Source organism: Lissotriton helveticus, chromosome 3_1, assembly GCF_964261635.1.
Source record: "Lissotriton helveticus chromosome 3_1, aLisHel1.1, whole genome shotgun sequence".
Classification (NCBI taxonomy): Eukaryota; Metazoa; Chordata; class Amphibia; order Caudata; family Salamandridae; genus Lissotriton; species Lissotriton helveticus.
The window spans coordinates 2106412564-2106429987 of NC_136061.1; the positions used below are offsets into that span (position 1 = coordinate 2106412564).

Consider the following 17424-nt stretch of genomic DNA (forward strand, 5'->3'; position numbering starts at 1 on the left):
TTTGCTAAAACCGTTTTTTCTAGCCAATGGGATATGGACTTGGGCACAGGCATCCTTCATTTGCTTTATTAGCAGATCACCTAGGGTACTGGGGGATATGCTAAGTATGTAAATAATTAAAAGAACAGCTTTATCAAGCAAAGGTTACAGTTCCTCAAAAGACAGACTTTAATTACATCCTTTGCCCTGCTCCCATTTAATAACTAGGTGGACATTTGATCTAGTACTGAAAATTATCTTATCATCTGATCAGCCTAAGAGTTAACTGTTTAAGCAAGATTTTATAGTTCTTATATTATCTACTGTGAATTTTAACATGTTTTGCAAGGTGTTAGTAACTAATAATTAAGAATATTTTTACCCGCATTATTAGTTCATGTAATGAATAAAGACACTTTTTGCACCTTAGGAGATAAATAAAAGCATGCGATTTATCAATGTTAAGTTGAGAATGGAGGCTTTGTTTACCTTGCGTCAGTTCTAGAGAGCTTAATTCACTTTACATTTCTTGTCAACCTGGTTATCCCTGGTCATTTGCACAGTGAGTTAATTCCTAATTTGTATACATTGATTAATAATTTTCAGATGAAAGCTGTAATAGCTGTAATTAAGGAAGAACTTTGTGATTTAATCTGTGTTTTTTAATGACATTTTCTGCACTGGTCTATTACCAAATAAGGAAGAATTGATGTTAAGTAAGTGTCTTATCTGATCAATCTAGCGGTAATCTGTCCATTGTCAACTATAACTGCTATGGTGTTAATTAACTAAACAATAAACTAAAGACAGGGTGCGATGTGGTCTTGCCTATTTTATAAAAGCAAAGTCTTTGCTTCAATGATGATAATATTTACCTTGCTACCTGGAGAAGATATTTGAAAGGTTTGCTACGAAGTAATTAACAAGATACCTCAATGACAATAACATCTTAGATCTTTGGTAGGCTGGCTTCCATTCAGGTTTCAGAACAGTACTGTGGCAGGTGTATTCTATGTGTATAGAAGAAGATGGCCGAATGTGGAATGCAAAAGTCTGCTGTGGAATGTAGAACTCTGGTGCGCGTGGAAGGGTGGAATGAGTGGCAGTTGTTGGTGGTGATTTGGTAAGGTGGTCTGTTCCTGTGCATCTTACCATGCGTTTGTTTACAAAAAAAGCTATTTGTTCATCTAATGTCTGGAGTTCATCATTGAGAATGGAATGCAACCTATGCAACCATATTTTGATGAGAATTAATCTAATAAGAAGCAAGTACAATTGTGGGAAGGAACTGATATCACTTTTAAAGGGGGCTATAAATATAGCCAGAAGTACTGAATTTTCGGAAAGATGTGTGCAAGAAGTTCCTAAGGAAAGTGTAACCTAAATGTTTTAATGAAGGTGGGTGGTGATGAGGAGAAGAGAGAAGAATGATGGAGGATTTAATAATGGGAGGTACGGTAAAGTGAAGGATAGGCTGGTACAGATGTAGTAGTTTTAGTTACCTTACCAATGCTAAGAAGTGTCCAACACTAGATAAAGTTTGCAATTGATGTAAGAAAAGGGGATAGTTTGAAAAAGTTTGTTATCAAACAGTGAAAGTCATGTGTGTGAATTGGATGACGGGTAATTAGGGGATGAAACAGAGGAAGTTGGACGTTTTCTGTCTATTTGTGATGTGTTAGTAAGGAAGAAAGGTAAGGGGGAAATCAGGTATGAGAACTTGATGAATAAGTGTGAATGTCATTGGGGATTCTTTGGGGGGGGTATATTTTGATAGGTAGGCCATTACTAGAAAACCTCTGGCCAATTAAAAAAATGTTTCAAACAGATGTCCACCCAGGGAGCTTCACTGTTTATAAGGTGGCACTTGAAGTTTTTTTTTTGTCAGAGCTATGTTTCAAAGGAAAGAACAAAAGGTAATGTTTACAAGGGTGGCTACTCCGCTATGGTTGAGGAGCGTTGTCCCACTAAGCAGGTAAAAAAGGAAAAACGAAAATGCTAATAACTCATTGTTATTATCATTTTATTTTTCCGTTGTTGCTCAGCTGGATAGAGGCGGGGTGGGGCTGGGCTCTCACAGAAAAACAGGAGGAGGAGTGATTCGCACTTACGTGAGCATGACAGTTTGGACGGCCGTCTCGGGACAGCCAACCTGTCATGCGCACTTTGATTGTACTCCACCCAGGCTGCATTACAGCCTGGGTGGAGAAATGCCCAGGCTCCCTGTCCCAATCTGAGCACCGAACCACGGCACTCAGACCAATCACAACGCTGCATTACAGCATTGTGTTTGGCTTAGGGGAGCCTGGAAGCATGGGTGTTTCCTGTTCCTGCTTCCTGCCCCAGAGTCCTGGAAGCGGGCTGTGGGCATAGAGAACTAAGAGGCTGCGGCACACCAGTAAGTGATTGTTTGATTCTTTTTTTCATTTAATTCCCCATTCCCCCTGCACCAACCCTAACCCCTGCCGCCATTGAATAGCACCGCCACTGAAGGTTCATGTAGTGGAATTGTGGATGGCCTCACCAGGAGGATTGGGCATGAAGTCAGACCTAAGAGATGATCTCTAGTGCACATAGTGAATGTGGTGAGCAAATAGGATGGTGTGATAAGTGAATATTGAGAACTGGAAAATAGCTTAGAAGAACAATCATAAATGGGTTAGACAAACTGAGCATGCAAATTGTATGGCATAAGGTTGTAATGTACCAGTTACATATAGACCAAAGTTAAAGAAGATACCTTAAGAGTTGTGTGCAAATTAAATTATTGAATCCATTTAAAATTCAGACTGGTTGTCCCCCAGTAGCAATTTCCCTAAGGAGTTTGGGCAAGCTAAAACTCTGCATTGATCAATTTAAGATGTCTTAGTAGATGGGGGGGCGCTAGAGGACGAACAGCGGAATGGCTGCCTACTAAGACAGCTCCGCCGGCCAGATCCACCTTGCGCTGTAAAACGTGTGCTTAGCGGATGCCCAACGAACTTTTGAGGACAGGCGTTGCTGTATGCCTTAGCCATATGGTGAGCGCGACGCGGGGCCATATCAGCGCTCCCACGGCTAGAAATCCGGTGAAGAAGCTGCGCTGGGCGGGCCGTGAGCTGCGCAAGATGGCGGCGCCCTGTGGGGAGCTTCAGTCGTAACAAGTACAGTAACGCTTGCAGCGTCTGAAGCGTCGGAATAAGCGAAGAGCGACAGCGGACAAGCATTGAATGAGGAACGGTCCCGGTAGAACTGTTCTAGAGCACCGGTGATGCGGGGAAATGTGTGGCCCACGCTCCCTGAGTATACCACGAGGGACCGAGTCAAGATGGCGCCTTGCGCTACTGGTGTCTATCACTCGTTACATGCTCTGTATGAGACCATAACATATTAACATTAATGGGGTGCATTATTCTACATGCAATTATTTCAGTGACCGCTTTCAGCCTCCTGCTGCGCCCTGACTGGTGACGACGGATCAGGTACGCGCTGCATACGATTCCATTGCTCTCTATATGTGCACGAGACCCTGAATATGCAGGCAGAAATGGTGCCACGTAATTTCACAGATGTCATGTGAGGGAAATGTGTTGGCGATTGGAGGGATGTCACGCCGTGGCTTTAGGGAGGTTAACCTGCATGGACTGATCACGCTGCAGCTGGCTGCTGCGGTATATAATATTTGCGACTGGATTCCTGCACTGTGGAGCACCCTGACCTCCTCACTACAATCTGTATATGTGAGCATTCGGCGCAGTGCGGCTTTTTGCAGCGGACCCCTTCCCCTGCTGCGAAATTGATGGTGCGTGTCTCCGAGGGTCATATCGGATGGTGTGGACCTCGGCCAACTTGATGTCCTGCTGGGTGTGAATTACAGGTCCTGCGGATGCCTACCTGTGTACTTTCGCTGGCACACATCTATAATTTAGCGACAACTCTACAAAGTGAAAACATTCTTGATGCCAGGGGCCCTTTCAATTGCTGCAGTGAGCTGTTGTCTATTCTCTAGGTTGGTGGCATTGTTGAACGCGACGATGGGAAAACCTGAAAAACAGCAATCCAAGCTGTCGTTCGATGCTAAAAAACATACTAAGGGCGCAACAGCTCACTCGGACACTGAACTTGATAATGACACGGCGACAAATAGTGGTATGGAACAGGTGTTTCAGGCTATCCAACAGAACCTCGAGGACATAAACTGGAAACTGGACACCATCACACAACGGGTCGACAACATGGCGGCTAAGCTGGATAAACACGGAGAGCGCCCGGTTGAGGCCGAAACCAGACTCTCTGCAGTGGAAGTTGAATCCCATGGCACAACAAAAAAATGCTCAGAGATGGAGAAGGTTTTGGAAGTCATCCGGAATAAGACAGAGGATTTGGAGGCGAGATCCCGCCGGATTAACGTCCGTATTACAGGTGTGCCGGAATCCACTAACACTGGTTGGCTGGAAACGTATGTAGAGGAGATGATCCGTGGTGTGTTTGGTGCAGAGTCCTTCTCATCCGTCCTTCAAGTCCCTCGCCCCAAGACCGAAACCAGGCGCTCCTCCACGCCCTATCGTCGCTCGCATTCTTAAATACAGAGACCTGGACACCATTTTAAGGCTACGCGTTGGAATTCTACCCGGATTTCACAGTAGCGGTCCACCTTGCGCGTAAAGAGTATAACCCGGCGAAGAAAAAATTGCGGGAGCTGGGGATAGAATATGCCATGCTCTACCCAGCACGACTTAAAGTGACACAAGACGGCCGCTTCACCATTCTTCAAACACCGCAGGCTGCACATGACTTCCTGCGGAAGTTTAACCGTAGGCGCAAACAGAGAAATCGGGAAGAGCAGCACCAAGACTCCAACTGAGCGGTAACTGGTATGGTAAGAAGGACTGCTTCCATTCATCCGGTGTCTGGTAAGACGCAAGTATGCACTACTGTTTCTGTATTGCAATGTCATCCTTCCTATCCTTGATACCGGCCTACGGAACTTAGCCATGTTCGGAGATACCCACTCTTTAGCGATGCTATGGATGCCATATGCCTCTGTCCATGCATTATATTGTTCTAGTAAACGGTCCTGTGATTATGTTTAGATTAGATGGTGACATGGACGCACTGCCGGAACCTTCACGTCGGCGGTCGAATCCCTTTATTTCAAACTGAGTTCTCTTTCTGTAACCTCCCAAGGAACTGTAACTGATAGCGCTGTGTGGGCAGACTGTACTAAAATTTGCGTTGCCTACTTGTTATGGCCACATACTGTGCACGAATGGTAACAGGTCCACAGACACATCCGAGAAGACGATATGTTGCATATGTCGCCTATGTTTAACAATATAAATTATGGTCACATGCCAGTCCTCTTTTTCGATGCCTTAATATGCTGTGTATTATGTACTTTGCTGTGAGGTTGGGACTGGCAGTGAATATTTAGGTATTAGTTACCTCACGTGTGTACTACTACTGCCAGTACGGTTCAACGACTACAGTTACATTATATTTCATCCATATAGCTAACGAGCATTTAGCCATATCCACTATGTTGGATGCAGACATGTGCACCGGGCGGACCCCCAAGTGGGTGCTCCCCAACTACTGTTTGGTTTTCAGGTTGTTTCTTGTAAGGGTATGTCTTTGGCATAGTTGGGATGCTGAAGTGGGTGGTGGGTGGGAGGGGGGATCTTTGGTTTTGTTTTACAGACTAATGCACCTTAGAGACATTGCAGAATTCCAGGGTTATATTACAATATGTAACGCTATTTCTTCCAGTCGACAGCATTTAAAGGTTGTGCGTGTTGTAAATGTCAATCTGTATTCAGTATGATACTCAGATCCACAAAAGTTTGCTGAGAAATCACAGCCGAAGCATATAAATTTGCTGACTTGGAATGTTAGGGGATTAAATAATCCGAAGAAAATCCGCCAAATATTTGCATACTTTGATAGACAAGGGGTGGATGTCGCTCTCCTACAGGAGACACACATTTCCCCTCCTACATTAAACAATCAATGTATGGTTCACATTACTCTTCTTATTCCAGAGGTGTCCTCATATTAATCACAGTTCTAAAGGATGAAGAAGGGCGATGTGTCATAAGGGGTCGTCAGAGGGCAAAGAATAGCTTTAGTGAATACCTATGGATCTAATGTAGACGACCCCGACTTCTACCATAGAGTGTGGCGTAAGTTGAATGGGTTACGTGATGTTCCGATCCTGTGGGGCGGAGACTTTAATATCGCTTTACGGGATGATCTGGACAGATCTGGGAGTACAATTGAGCCCCAAAAGCGTGCATTAACTACATTAAAAGACATCATGACTGATATGCACCTTACCGACCATTGGAGGGCACGTTTTCCTGAATGTACTGAGGCCTCCCACACAACAACAGTGTACAATAGTTGGTCACGTATAGACTACTGGCTAGGAACAGGCGACATATAACTCTGGGCAACTACGGTCAAACATTTGCCCAGGGACACTGTCCGATCATAACCCGGTACTACTTTCACTAACCGTACCGAACTACACCCCACCTCCTTTTAGTTGGAGATTTAACGCCACTGCTTTGCTAGACTCAGTCTACACTGACACCATACACACTGCCATAACTGAGTATTTTGAACTGAACGCCCCAACAACTGAGGACCCGGGATTGTAATGGGAGTCTTTTAGGGCTACAATTAGGGGAGTCTGTATCAGTACCACCGCAGGTATTCTTAAAGATATAAGGCAACAAATGTCCACGCGAGAAAGCAAGCTGCGTGAATTAGAGCAGGATTACATACGCACACAAGATACTAAATTGCTGAGGGAAATTAGAACTATCCTAGCGGAATATCAGACATATGCTAATGACAAACTAAACTATCTCACAAAGCGTCAAACTGCGCGTTCTTACAGTGAGGGGGCAGGCCAGGTAGAACTTTAGCTGCCAAAATATGTGCGGGTCGCATCCCACAAATGGTTCAGGCAGTTAGGGACTCTATGGGGGTTTTGAGACATGATGCACAAAGCATACTGCGTGAATTCATGATAACATATGGAGAATTATACACCTCACACCCTACTGCTACTGCAGAGGAAATTATGGAATATTTGGCCGCGTGTCAATAGCATGGCTGTCCGATACGCATAGAAAATATCTTTCCTTACCTGTAACCGTTGAAGTCACTGCCATCATCAAATCCCTACCGAACGGTAAAGCACCGGGCCCTAACGGGTTCAGGCGCGAATTCTATAAATCGTTTGCAGATCAATTAGCCCCACATTTGGTGCGAATGTATGGGGACGTCCTTGACAAACAAATACTCCCGCCAACGTTGCGTGAAGCAATGATAATTGCCCTGCTTAAACCAGACAAAAATCCAGAATAATGTGACTCCTACAGACCTCTGTCCCTCATGAATGTGGATACGAAGATCATTGCCAAACTAATCGCCACGAGCCTCCAACCGTTGATGCTGCTTCTTGTCCTACCGGATCAATCGGGATTCATCCCGTCGCAATCCACTGCACATAATACGAGAACACCGTTTGCATTATCTCATTATTTGGTCCCCAGCACCAAGGCTGCTGCAGTTCTACTTGACGCGGCTAAAACGTTTGATTCCATCGAATGGCCATACTTAAACACGGTTCTACGCAGAATGGGTTTTCCTCCCATTTTTTTGCAATGGGTGTCAATGTTATATACTGCTCCAATGGCACGTATTAAAATCAATAAATACTTATCGGATACCATACCAATTTCCAGAGGGACACAACAAGGCTGCCTCCTGTCTCCTTTACTATTTGCACTGGCGCTTGAACCATTGGCATGCAAAATCAGGCAGGGGCACCCTTAATCGGCGCTACAATTCCCACAACGACCATTACATATTTTGCTATACACCGACTACTGAATGCTATATGTTCGAGACCCCATTCAAAATTTAAATCCTCTACTGAGGGAATATATAAAATTCAGACAACACTTGGGATTTAAAATTAACTGGTCCAAATCGAAGATCATTCCATTGACAGATACCACGTGCCGGCATTCTATGGACTACCCTTTGGAATGGCAATCGGAACCAATAAGATACTTGGGTGTCTGGTTTCATAGAGTCCCGGCCATTGTTATCCGCACAAATTATGGTAGAGCGGTCAGTGCTATGTAAGATAAAATCAAGAGGTGGAATTGCTTGCCGCTGTCAATAGCTGACCGTATGGCCATAGTAAAAATTATAGTCCTACCTACATTTCTATATTTATTTAATAATATTCCGATAAAGCCCCAGATGGAAGTGTTTCGTAGAATCTCGACTATGATGCTAAACCTGATATGGGCAGGTAAACAAGCAAGGCTAGAAACGCGGGCTCTAACATTCCTGTATTCGCAAGGAGGGTTCAAAGTGCCAGATTTTTTACTTTATTATTTATGCGCGCAAGCACAGTATGCACATTTCTGGTATCATGAGGTCCCCTATCTTACACATGTAGCAATAGAAGAGGGTGATGCACATCCCATACCCACTGTCGGTTATTCTTACACATCGGAGACCCCCATTACATGCCCATGACATTAACACAATAGACGCGACAAATGCGGCCTGGCATATGATGCTGTATGCGCCTGAGCTGCCATTGCACCATCATCCAGAGCTATCGGTCACACAAGAGAAGGTGGGAATGGGCTTACTTAAGCAAGTTGGTATAGATACCATGGGAGACCTGTATCATGATAGACAATTTAGGACCTTTAACGATCTATCCTTTATCAGTAACCTGACATTACTTTTCAAATTTACATATTTTAGGCTACAGGAAGCACTACTGAAATTGTATCCGTCATTCCCTGCGGAGCCGCAACCAATGTCCTCATTGCAACTGCTGATTATGACTCCCACAGCGAAACACATAGTTTTTAAATTATATGTTAAGTTACAAGAAGATATAGCGGGGAACACGTTGAGAGCACTGGAAAAATTGAATACTAGCTTAGATACCCCACTAACAATAGAAGAATGGACCACAACATGCACGCTTACGTGTCTCTTAACGCCCAATGGGAACCTAAGTATATTACATTGTAAATAACTATACCAGACCTACTATACACCAGAACGACTCCATAGGTATGGGCTACGTACGGACTCGAAATGTAAACGATGTCACTCGGAAGTAGCAGATTTTATACATCTTGCATGGTATTGTCCGAAGGTAGCAGAATACTGGGTGTGATGTTGAGTGATATGGTAGATATTCCCATTGAATGTACTGTTCGCACATGTTTGCTGGGCCTGGTGCCCAATGAACGCGCCACTAAGCGTAAGTTCTGTGTATCGCACTGCTTCTGGCTAAACTTAGGATATCTATCGGTTGGAATGGTACAAGAGTTCCAAAAATTAAACAATGGGTTATAGACCTAACGTATTGTAAAGACACCCTATTAACATATGAGGAAGAAGTACCTGCGGGCTCAAGACCCAGGGACTATTGGACATATTTAATTGGCTATCTAAAATAATACCAGATTGACTAAATGCATGTACGAACTATGTTATCAATGTATTTCCTTGAAGGCTATTATGCTGCTATTAACTGGATACTGGATGTTGTTGTGAAACGGTCAGTTTACTTATTTACTGTTGACTTTGTTAGACATATAAATGCCAATAAAAAAAAAAGATGTCTTAGTAGACAGTTACTAATTTTAGAAGTTGTCTTCAACTTCTGGGACCAAGGTATTTTCCTTGATATTTTTGACTAGTACATAGCATCAGGTTGAACTGAAAGCGAACATATGGCAGCCTTCATCACACCAAAGGGAGTATTCCAGTATAAAAGAATGCTGCTTAGTTTGGCAAATGCTGCTCCTGTTTTCCAAAGAATAATGTGTGGGATTCTGAATAGTATAGGCAGAGCCAGGGTCCCAAGATGACATCCTTGTGCTTAAAAGTGGCTAGCAACATAATTTAAACTAAAAGAACGTACTATTGGTGTTACAATATGCGGGGTTGACAATCAAATGTAGAAAATGCTGATTATTTGGATGGAGTACTTGGGCACAAAATAACCAAGTATGGGGTTCAACCAAAGGATCATGCTCGGCTGAGCAAAATGGCACATGCTCCAATATGGAAGAACCAAGTATTTTTAGGTATTACTGTGTTTTAGTCTAGATTTGCAGTGACAGATTCAGGTGGAGCCTGAAACATAGGATAGTGAATTAAAATGGCAAACTTATGTGGGAGCAAGAAGAAGGGGGTAGTTTTAAAAATATTTTTAGGAAAGGGGGTTTCTTGTTGGCAGGTGTGTACCCTATCCAAGTATGGATCCTTCCTTCTAGTCAGGATAAGGGAGTTACACACTTAAAATAACCCCTGCTCACCCTCATGGTAGCTTGCCACACTCAGTCATGCTTATCTCAGAGGCAATGTGTAAAGCATTTGTATATAACACATGGTAACACAGTGAAAAAACTACAAATGTATACCACACCAGTTTAGTAACATAAAGTCTCCTTATTTTTACAAAGCAAGCCCAAAATTACAAAAGTCCAAAATACAGATTTTAAAATATGACTTTTAAAAGGTAAAAACAGTTCTGTTCCTAGAAAATTATGGATGCGTCACTTTTAGCACAAAGTACCTCAGATGGGTCAAAATTACAGGATGAAAACAGGTGCAGGCAAGGTAATGCGTTGGTTCCTTACTCGCAGGGAAGCTGATGCATCGGTTTCTTGCTGCAGGAGAGGTGATGCGTCGGATCCTTACTACTGCGCAGGGGAGGTAATACATTGATTCCTTACTAGAGAGGAGGTAATACGTCGGTTTCTTACTGCAAGGGAAGGTGATGCATCAGTGTCTTACTAAAAACCCAGCGTGGATGTAGAATTGGCACACAGGTGCGATGTGTGAGAAAATCCAGGTGCTACGGGTCGATGCAGCGGCAAACCAGGTTCTGCGTCAATTTCTGCAGCCTTAGACAGGTGATGTATCAATTTTTCCAGGCCTAGGACCTGCGGCGGAGTAGGAGGAGGAGTTTTGGATTTCAGAGACTCAGTGCTTGGGACTTGGGCTGCAGTGGCTTCTTTGGCCGCTGAGATGCGCTGCATCGATATTTTCAGCCGCACCACAGCGATGCATGTGTTTTTCAACTGCATGGCAACTTGCAGAGGGAAAAACAGGGCTGGAAGGGCAATGTGTGGATTTTCAGCAACAGGAACAGCAGATCAACCACCAAGGGCCAAGAACTGGAGTCGACACCACAAGGGAGGCCAGAACTGGCAGCAGTGGAATTCAGACATGCTGCAAGTGGAGTCTTTGTGTCCCTGAGACTTCTTAACAGGAGGCAAGCTCTACATCAAGCCCTTGGAAAATATTCTTAAGCAAGATACCAAAGCAAAGCAAGGGTTCAGTCCTTTCCACGGCCCACAAACAGAAGTAGCAACTGCAGGCCAACCAGCAAAGCAACACAGAGCAAAGGGGCAGTACTCCTCCTTGCAGCTCTTCAGTTCTTCTTCTTGGCAGAGTCCTCTTATTCCAGAAGGGTTCTAAAGTTCTGGAGTCAGAGCCCCGCTACTTATACTACTTACAGCCTTTGAAGTGTGCAGGTTTCTAAGAAAGTCTCTCTCGCTTACAATAACCAGTTCTGTCCTACTTGGGCCAGCCACACTACAGGGGGTGGAGACAGCATTGTAAAAGGCAGACTCAGCCCTATTCAGGTGTCGGTGACAACTCCTCCCACCACTCTAGCTCGGGAAGACTCATCAGGATATGCAGGGTATACCTCAGCTCCCTTTGTGTGAGTGTCTGGAGTGTATGCACTAACAGCCCCTGTCAGTCTAATTCAGACGTTAATTCCACAAGCAGGCAGAGGCACACAGAATGGTGAAGCAAGAAAATGGCCAATTTCTAAAAGTGTTATTTTCAAACATACAATTTAAAAACAATCTTCACTAAAAGATATATTTTTAAATTCTGCATTTGGGGAACATAAAATCCAAATCTCTAGCTGTTCCCAATCAAAAGTTACACTTGTAAAATGTTACATGGCAGCTCCAATGATAGGCCATGGGACAGCTAATCCTTGCAGTGAAAAACGAAATTGGCAGAATTTCACTATGAAGACATGCAAAACACACCAGTACATGTCATACCTTTCACATACATTGCACCCTGCCCATGGGGGTACCATAGGCCTACCTAAGGGTGTCTTACATGCAGTAAAAGGGAAGGTTAGAGTCTGACAAGTGGGTGCACTTGCCAGGTCGGCATGGAAGTTTAAAACTGCACTCAGAGACTCTGCAATGGCAGGCCTGAGACAAGTTTACTGGGCTACTCATGTGGGTGGCACAACCAGTGCTGCCGGCCCGCTAGTAGCATTTGATTTACAGGCCCTGGGCACAGGCCCTGGGCACACACACTCTGCACTTTCCTTGGAACTTACCAGTAAATAACATATGTCAATTATGGCTAAACCAATCGCCAATACAATTCAGACAGAGAGCATAGGCACTTTAGCACTGATAAGCAGTTGTACAGTGCCCAGTGTCCTAAAGCTAACAATAACAGGGTTAGAAAAATAGGAGGCAGAAGGCAAAACATTTGGGGATAAACTAGCAAAAAAGGGCCAGGTCCAACAAATATCAAATGTGAAATCTTGAGAGCACCTTGATTGAATCCACTTATCCAAGGGAAAGTTTGAACTGCGGATGTATGTGGCTATGGTTTGGGGTTTTGCTGATGCTCTCTGTCCTCATGAAACAAATTATTCAGGTATGGAGCAGGATCTGTTAGCTTGAAGGTAAGCAGTAGAGCATTTCAGGATCTTTGGAGTACTATGTTCATGACTCTCACAGATCATAAATCTACGGTTAATATTTTAGAAGAGCTGTCAACTCAAAATAGCATTGAATGTGCTAAAGGGAGGTGTAGAAGCCATGACTCATCGAATAGGATTGCCTAAATACTTCAAACGGATGCACGCATTGCCAAGGGGGTTAGGGGTTGGCAGTGCTAAAAAAGGCATTTTAAACATTCTGAGAAATGCTAAAAATGCTCTGTGTAGTTTATTAATTTGTGCATTTTTAATATTTAACAATATTCAGTGGAGTGTCCCTTTAAGAGGCACTAATTTATTCAACCATTGGTATTGCCCCCGCCTATGCAGCCTCTTTATCGGCTCGGGTATTCCGCGCAGGAAATGCAACTGAGTTTAGAAGGTCAGCGGTATACAGCTACCGATGTGTTCATTGCACTAAAGTAAGATAAAAGGGATGTGGAACAAAGCTGTACGTTTGTGAGACACACCCATAAAGCCCTCACTACCCAACAACTCGAAGCTTCAAGAAGAACGCGAACCAATTTTCATCACGCTATCAGATATATATAACATGCCGTGTAAAAACTATGCAGATACCAATTTATATGCGATTTTATCTGAGTGCCCTTACATAACATTCACAAGTGCCCATAACTTTTGTCAAATCCTAAATCCAACGGCTCCTTCTGTTGGAAAATGCACTAGAACATGTCTACCAATGGCGGGAGTTATTTTTCCACTGATGCCACCTTTGGTGTGTGGGAATTTGGATATGATAGTTCAATGCATAATTGATATTCAGTGGAAGTTGCACCGCTACTATACACAGCTGATCAGTAATAATAGATCATCGCTCCTCGAGAGATGTGAACGTCACTAAGTGGCAGTTTACAAGAAAGTGACGCACCTAGTGAGATGCGTCATCTCCCTAGATGCGTCACTTTGTAAACTAGCCGCCGCAGCATCACAAAAGTGATGCAACGGCGGCGCAAAATTGTTGCAGGGGCTTGTAAATCTGCCCCTGGATTTCTTGCCTTTTAGCGGCGGAAAAGCAACGCAGCGTGTATGGAGGTCAGTTTAACACATTAACAATCGTTCTGTTTTTTGTTTTTATGTATGGCTCAAAACTATTCTATCCTAGGACCTAGCTCTGGTGTAGGTATATGACTGCACTGAATCAGTGTACCTATCAAGAAAGAAAAATTTCTTTCTAGAGTCCCCTCACTCACCGGGGTTGCCCCACGGTGACATGCTTCATCATTGGGGCCATCCCAGTTCTCTACGAAAAGGGGCGTGCTGCGACTCGCGAACTACGCAGGAGCACTTCAGAGTGAATGACTATGTGTGGTGCAAAAAAGTGGTGGAGTGGGTGTGTGTGAGTTATTAAAAATACCGTGCTTAGTGGGCCTAACCAATTTATTTAGCTCCTATGCAGGCATGTTAAAAGTGGGGTTAGTGTCACTGTAGGGCAACCTATAATGTGGTTGACTCAGTGATCAATATGGTCGACATGTTTCATGCTACCCCTAGCATTTCTTCGGGACCATACAGGGACCAGCCCTGTATATGCCACTCCTATATCCCAAAATCTGGGAACAGTGAATATATAACAATAAAATAGTAATCTTAGCATGCATTCATATTAGAAATACATACGTTCCTCTTAAATAGATGGTGATGAAAAATAAAGCATATCATTAGTGAACATACCTTCCCTAAGGGAAGGAACACATAGTATATTCGCATGCCGCTCGCATTCTGTGCTTAGATTGATGGTTTGCACCATATTGGCGCGTGCAGGCTTACCAAACTTAGTCCAAAAAACGTTGTGCTGCATGTTCGTGAATTCACACAAATAAACAAGACAGGACTTAATGTGACCAAGACATTAGACACACATAACATATAGTAAGTACACTGTAAAGAAAGAGTCTCCAATAGTTACTTAGTAAAGTGCAAAATGACACTTCATGGTCTCGCTGGGGGGTCAATTTCACTTATGGGACACACTGCTGTGAAAAATATATTGTTTGTTAGATCGATACTCATGCGGTCTCAAAGTTCGTAATCGTTTAATTTTTGCCGTTTTTCGGACTTGCTTCGTCCGTTTTCACACACATAATGTACTTACTTCCTAGCAGGTGAAATCGCACGAAGTACCTACTCGGAACCTCCCCGGGACCGCATCTTACCGGGCCACTGTTCGAGTGTTGTTTTGTAAGCCGCAGTTTCAGCCCGGAAGGCGAAACCCGCCCCTGAGAGCTAGACTGTTCCTTTTGCGGCGGCCATCTTAGGAGGATGTAATTCATGTGCTCCATGTAGAAATGGAAAAGGGGCATGATTTCTCGGAGCTCCCAAGGATTGAATTATTGGCGATTTAAAAAACGTAAAAACAGGCTCTCGTAGGGTAACAATTAAATAGTCTCATCTCCCATTTAGTATTCCTGGATCTAAACATTATGGCAGAGGATGGACGTCTAAGGACCACAACACATTTCAAGGCCACTGCACGAAATTGCCTACTGACGTATGATAGTTTCCATCCGAGACATCTCAAACAGAACCTCCCCTTTGGACAATTCCTAAGGTTGAGGAGAAACTGTTCTAACAAGGAAGACTATCTATTACAAGCAGATGATCTGAGTAGAAAACTACAGGCAAGAAACTATCCGAAGAAGATAGTAAAGAATGCAAAGAAACGAGCATCTAACAACCATAGGGATTCTCTGCTGGAACCAAAAGTAAAAAACCCAACTGAGAATACAAGACCTATTTGTATAACAACATTCACTAAAGTATCGGACCAGGTGACAAAAATAGTGAAGAAGCACTGGCCTATCATCAACAGTGGAGAGCTGACTATACCTATCCCAATGTTCAGCCATCATCGGGCTAGGAATTTACGCGATCATTTAGTCCATACCCGCCCCAGGTCCAACTATCCTCCTACCAGACAACAAACTTTGCCCATGGGCCACTACGCATGTAATAACTGTAGTGTTTGCCATCTTACAACCAGCACAAAGAGCGTGATATTCAACAACGGAAGTAAATGGGACTTGAGACAGATGTCAAATTGCAACACAAGTGGGGTAGTGTATATGATCACTTGCACCTGCAATTTACATTACATCGGAATGACCACACGCAAAGTGAGCACAAGAATAGTGGAACATCGGAGCACCATCAGGTGCAAAAGAACAACTACACGAATGACAAACCATTTCATAGAAATGAATCACACCCCTAACGATATGAGATGGGTAGTTTTGGAAACTGTCAAGACCAGAGAGAATCAAGAAAGGATTCTTCACGAGCGTGAACAAAGATGGGTGTTCAAACTGCGCACGGATTCGCAAGGTCTGAACGATGATATCCCTTGGGGTGCATTCATATGAACCATTCACGGTAAAAAACTGTAGAGAACTACATTTTGTTAAGATTTTGAAGAATATCCCTTGATTCAGAAAACTGTTCAGGTATATCATCTGTACTAATCAGAATTTTCTATCATGTTCCTGACGACTCGAGGTATTTTTCTATTTAACATATTTGCTCATAAAGATTTAAATTCTACACCCAGTGTAACTCTAATGGTCTGATGTCTATGACATCGATTGCATTTTTGAACAGCCCAATACCCTTGCATACTGAATTTACTAAGGATAATCGTACTGCCATATTTATCTAACCAACCTAACACCATAAAAAATTTGCATTGAACCTATCAGGGTTTACAGTTTGTCCTCGTGACATTTATTGCATCAACTAAAATATATGGCTATAAACGATTTCTTTTGGGAATGTTGATCATTGGGAGATGAGACTATTTAATTGTTACCCTACGAGAGCCTGTTTTTACGTTTTTTAAATCGCCAATAATTCATTCCTCGGGAGCTCCGAGAAATCAGGCCCCTTTACCATTTCTACATGGAGCACATGAATTACATCCTCCTAAGATGGCCGCCGCAAAAGGAGCAGTCTAGCTCTCGGGGGCGGGTTTCCCCTTCCGGGCTGAAACTGAGGCTTACAAAACAACACTCGAACAGTGGCCGGGTAAGATGCGTTCCCGGGGATGTTCCGAGTAGGTACTTCGTGCGATTTCACCGGCTAGGAAGTAAGTACATTATGTGTGTGAAAACAGACGAAGCAAGTCAGAAAAACTGCAAAAATTTAAACGATTACGATCTTTGAGACCGCATGAGTATCGATCTAACAAACAATATATTTTTCACAGCAGTGTGTCCCATAAGTGAAATTGACCCCCCAGCGAGACCATGAAGTGTCATTTTGCACTTTACTAAGTAACTATTGGAGACTCTTTCTTTACAGTGTACTTACTATAGGTTATGTGTGTCTAATGTCTTGGTCACATTAAGTCCTGTCTTGTTTATTTGTGTGAATTCACGAACATGCAGCACAACGTTTTTTGGACTAAGTTTGGTAAGCCTGCACGCGCCAATATGGTGCAAACCATCAATCTAAGCACAGAATGCGAGCGGCATGCGAATATACTATGTGTTCCTTCCCTTAGGGAAGGTATGTTCACTAATGATATGCTTTATTTTTCAGCACCATCTATTTAAGAGGAACGTATGTATTTCTAATATGAATGCATGCTAAGATTACTATTTTATTGTTATATATTCACTGTT

The 17424-nt window shown here is 43.3% G+C and overlaps 1 protein-coding gene across 1 annotated transcript in view; it reads right to left on the bottom strand.

Annotated features, from left to right (window-relative positions):
* LOC144824150 (uncharacterized) overlaps window positions 1-17424 on the bottom strand; it is a 325877-nt gene that overhangs the window by 257610 nt on the left and 50843 nt on the right. The window lies entirely within an intron of this gene.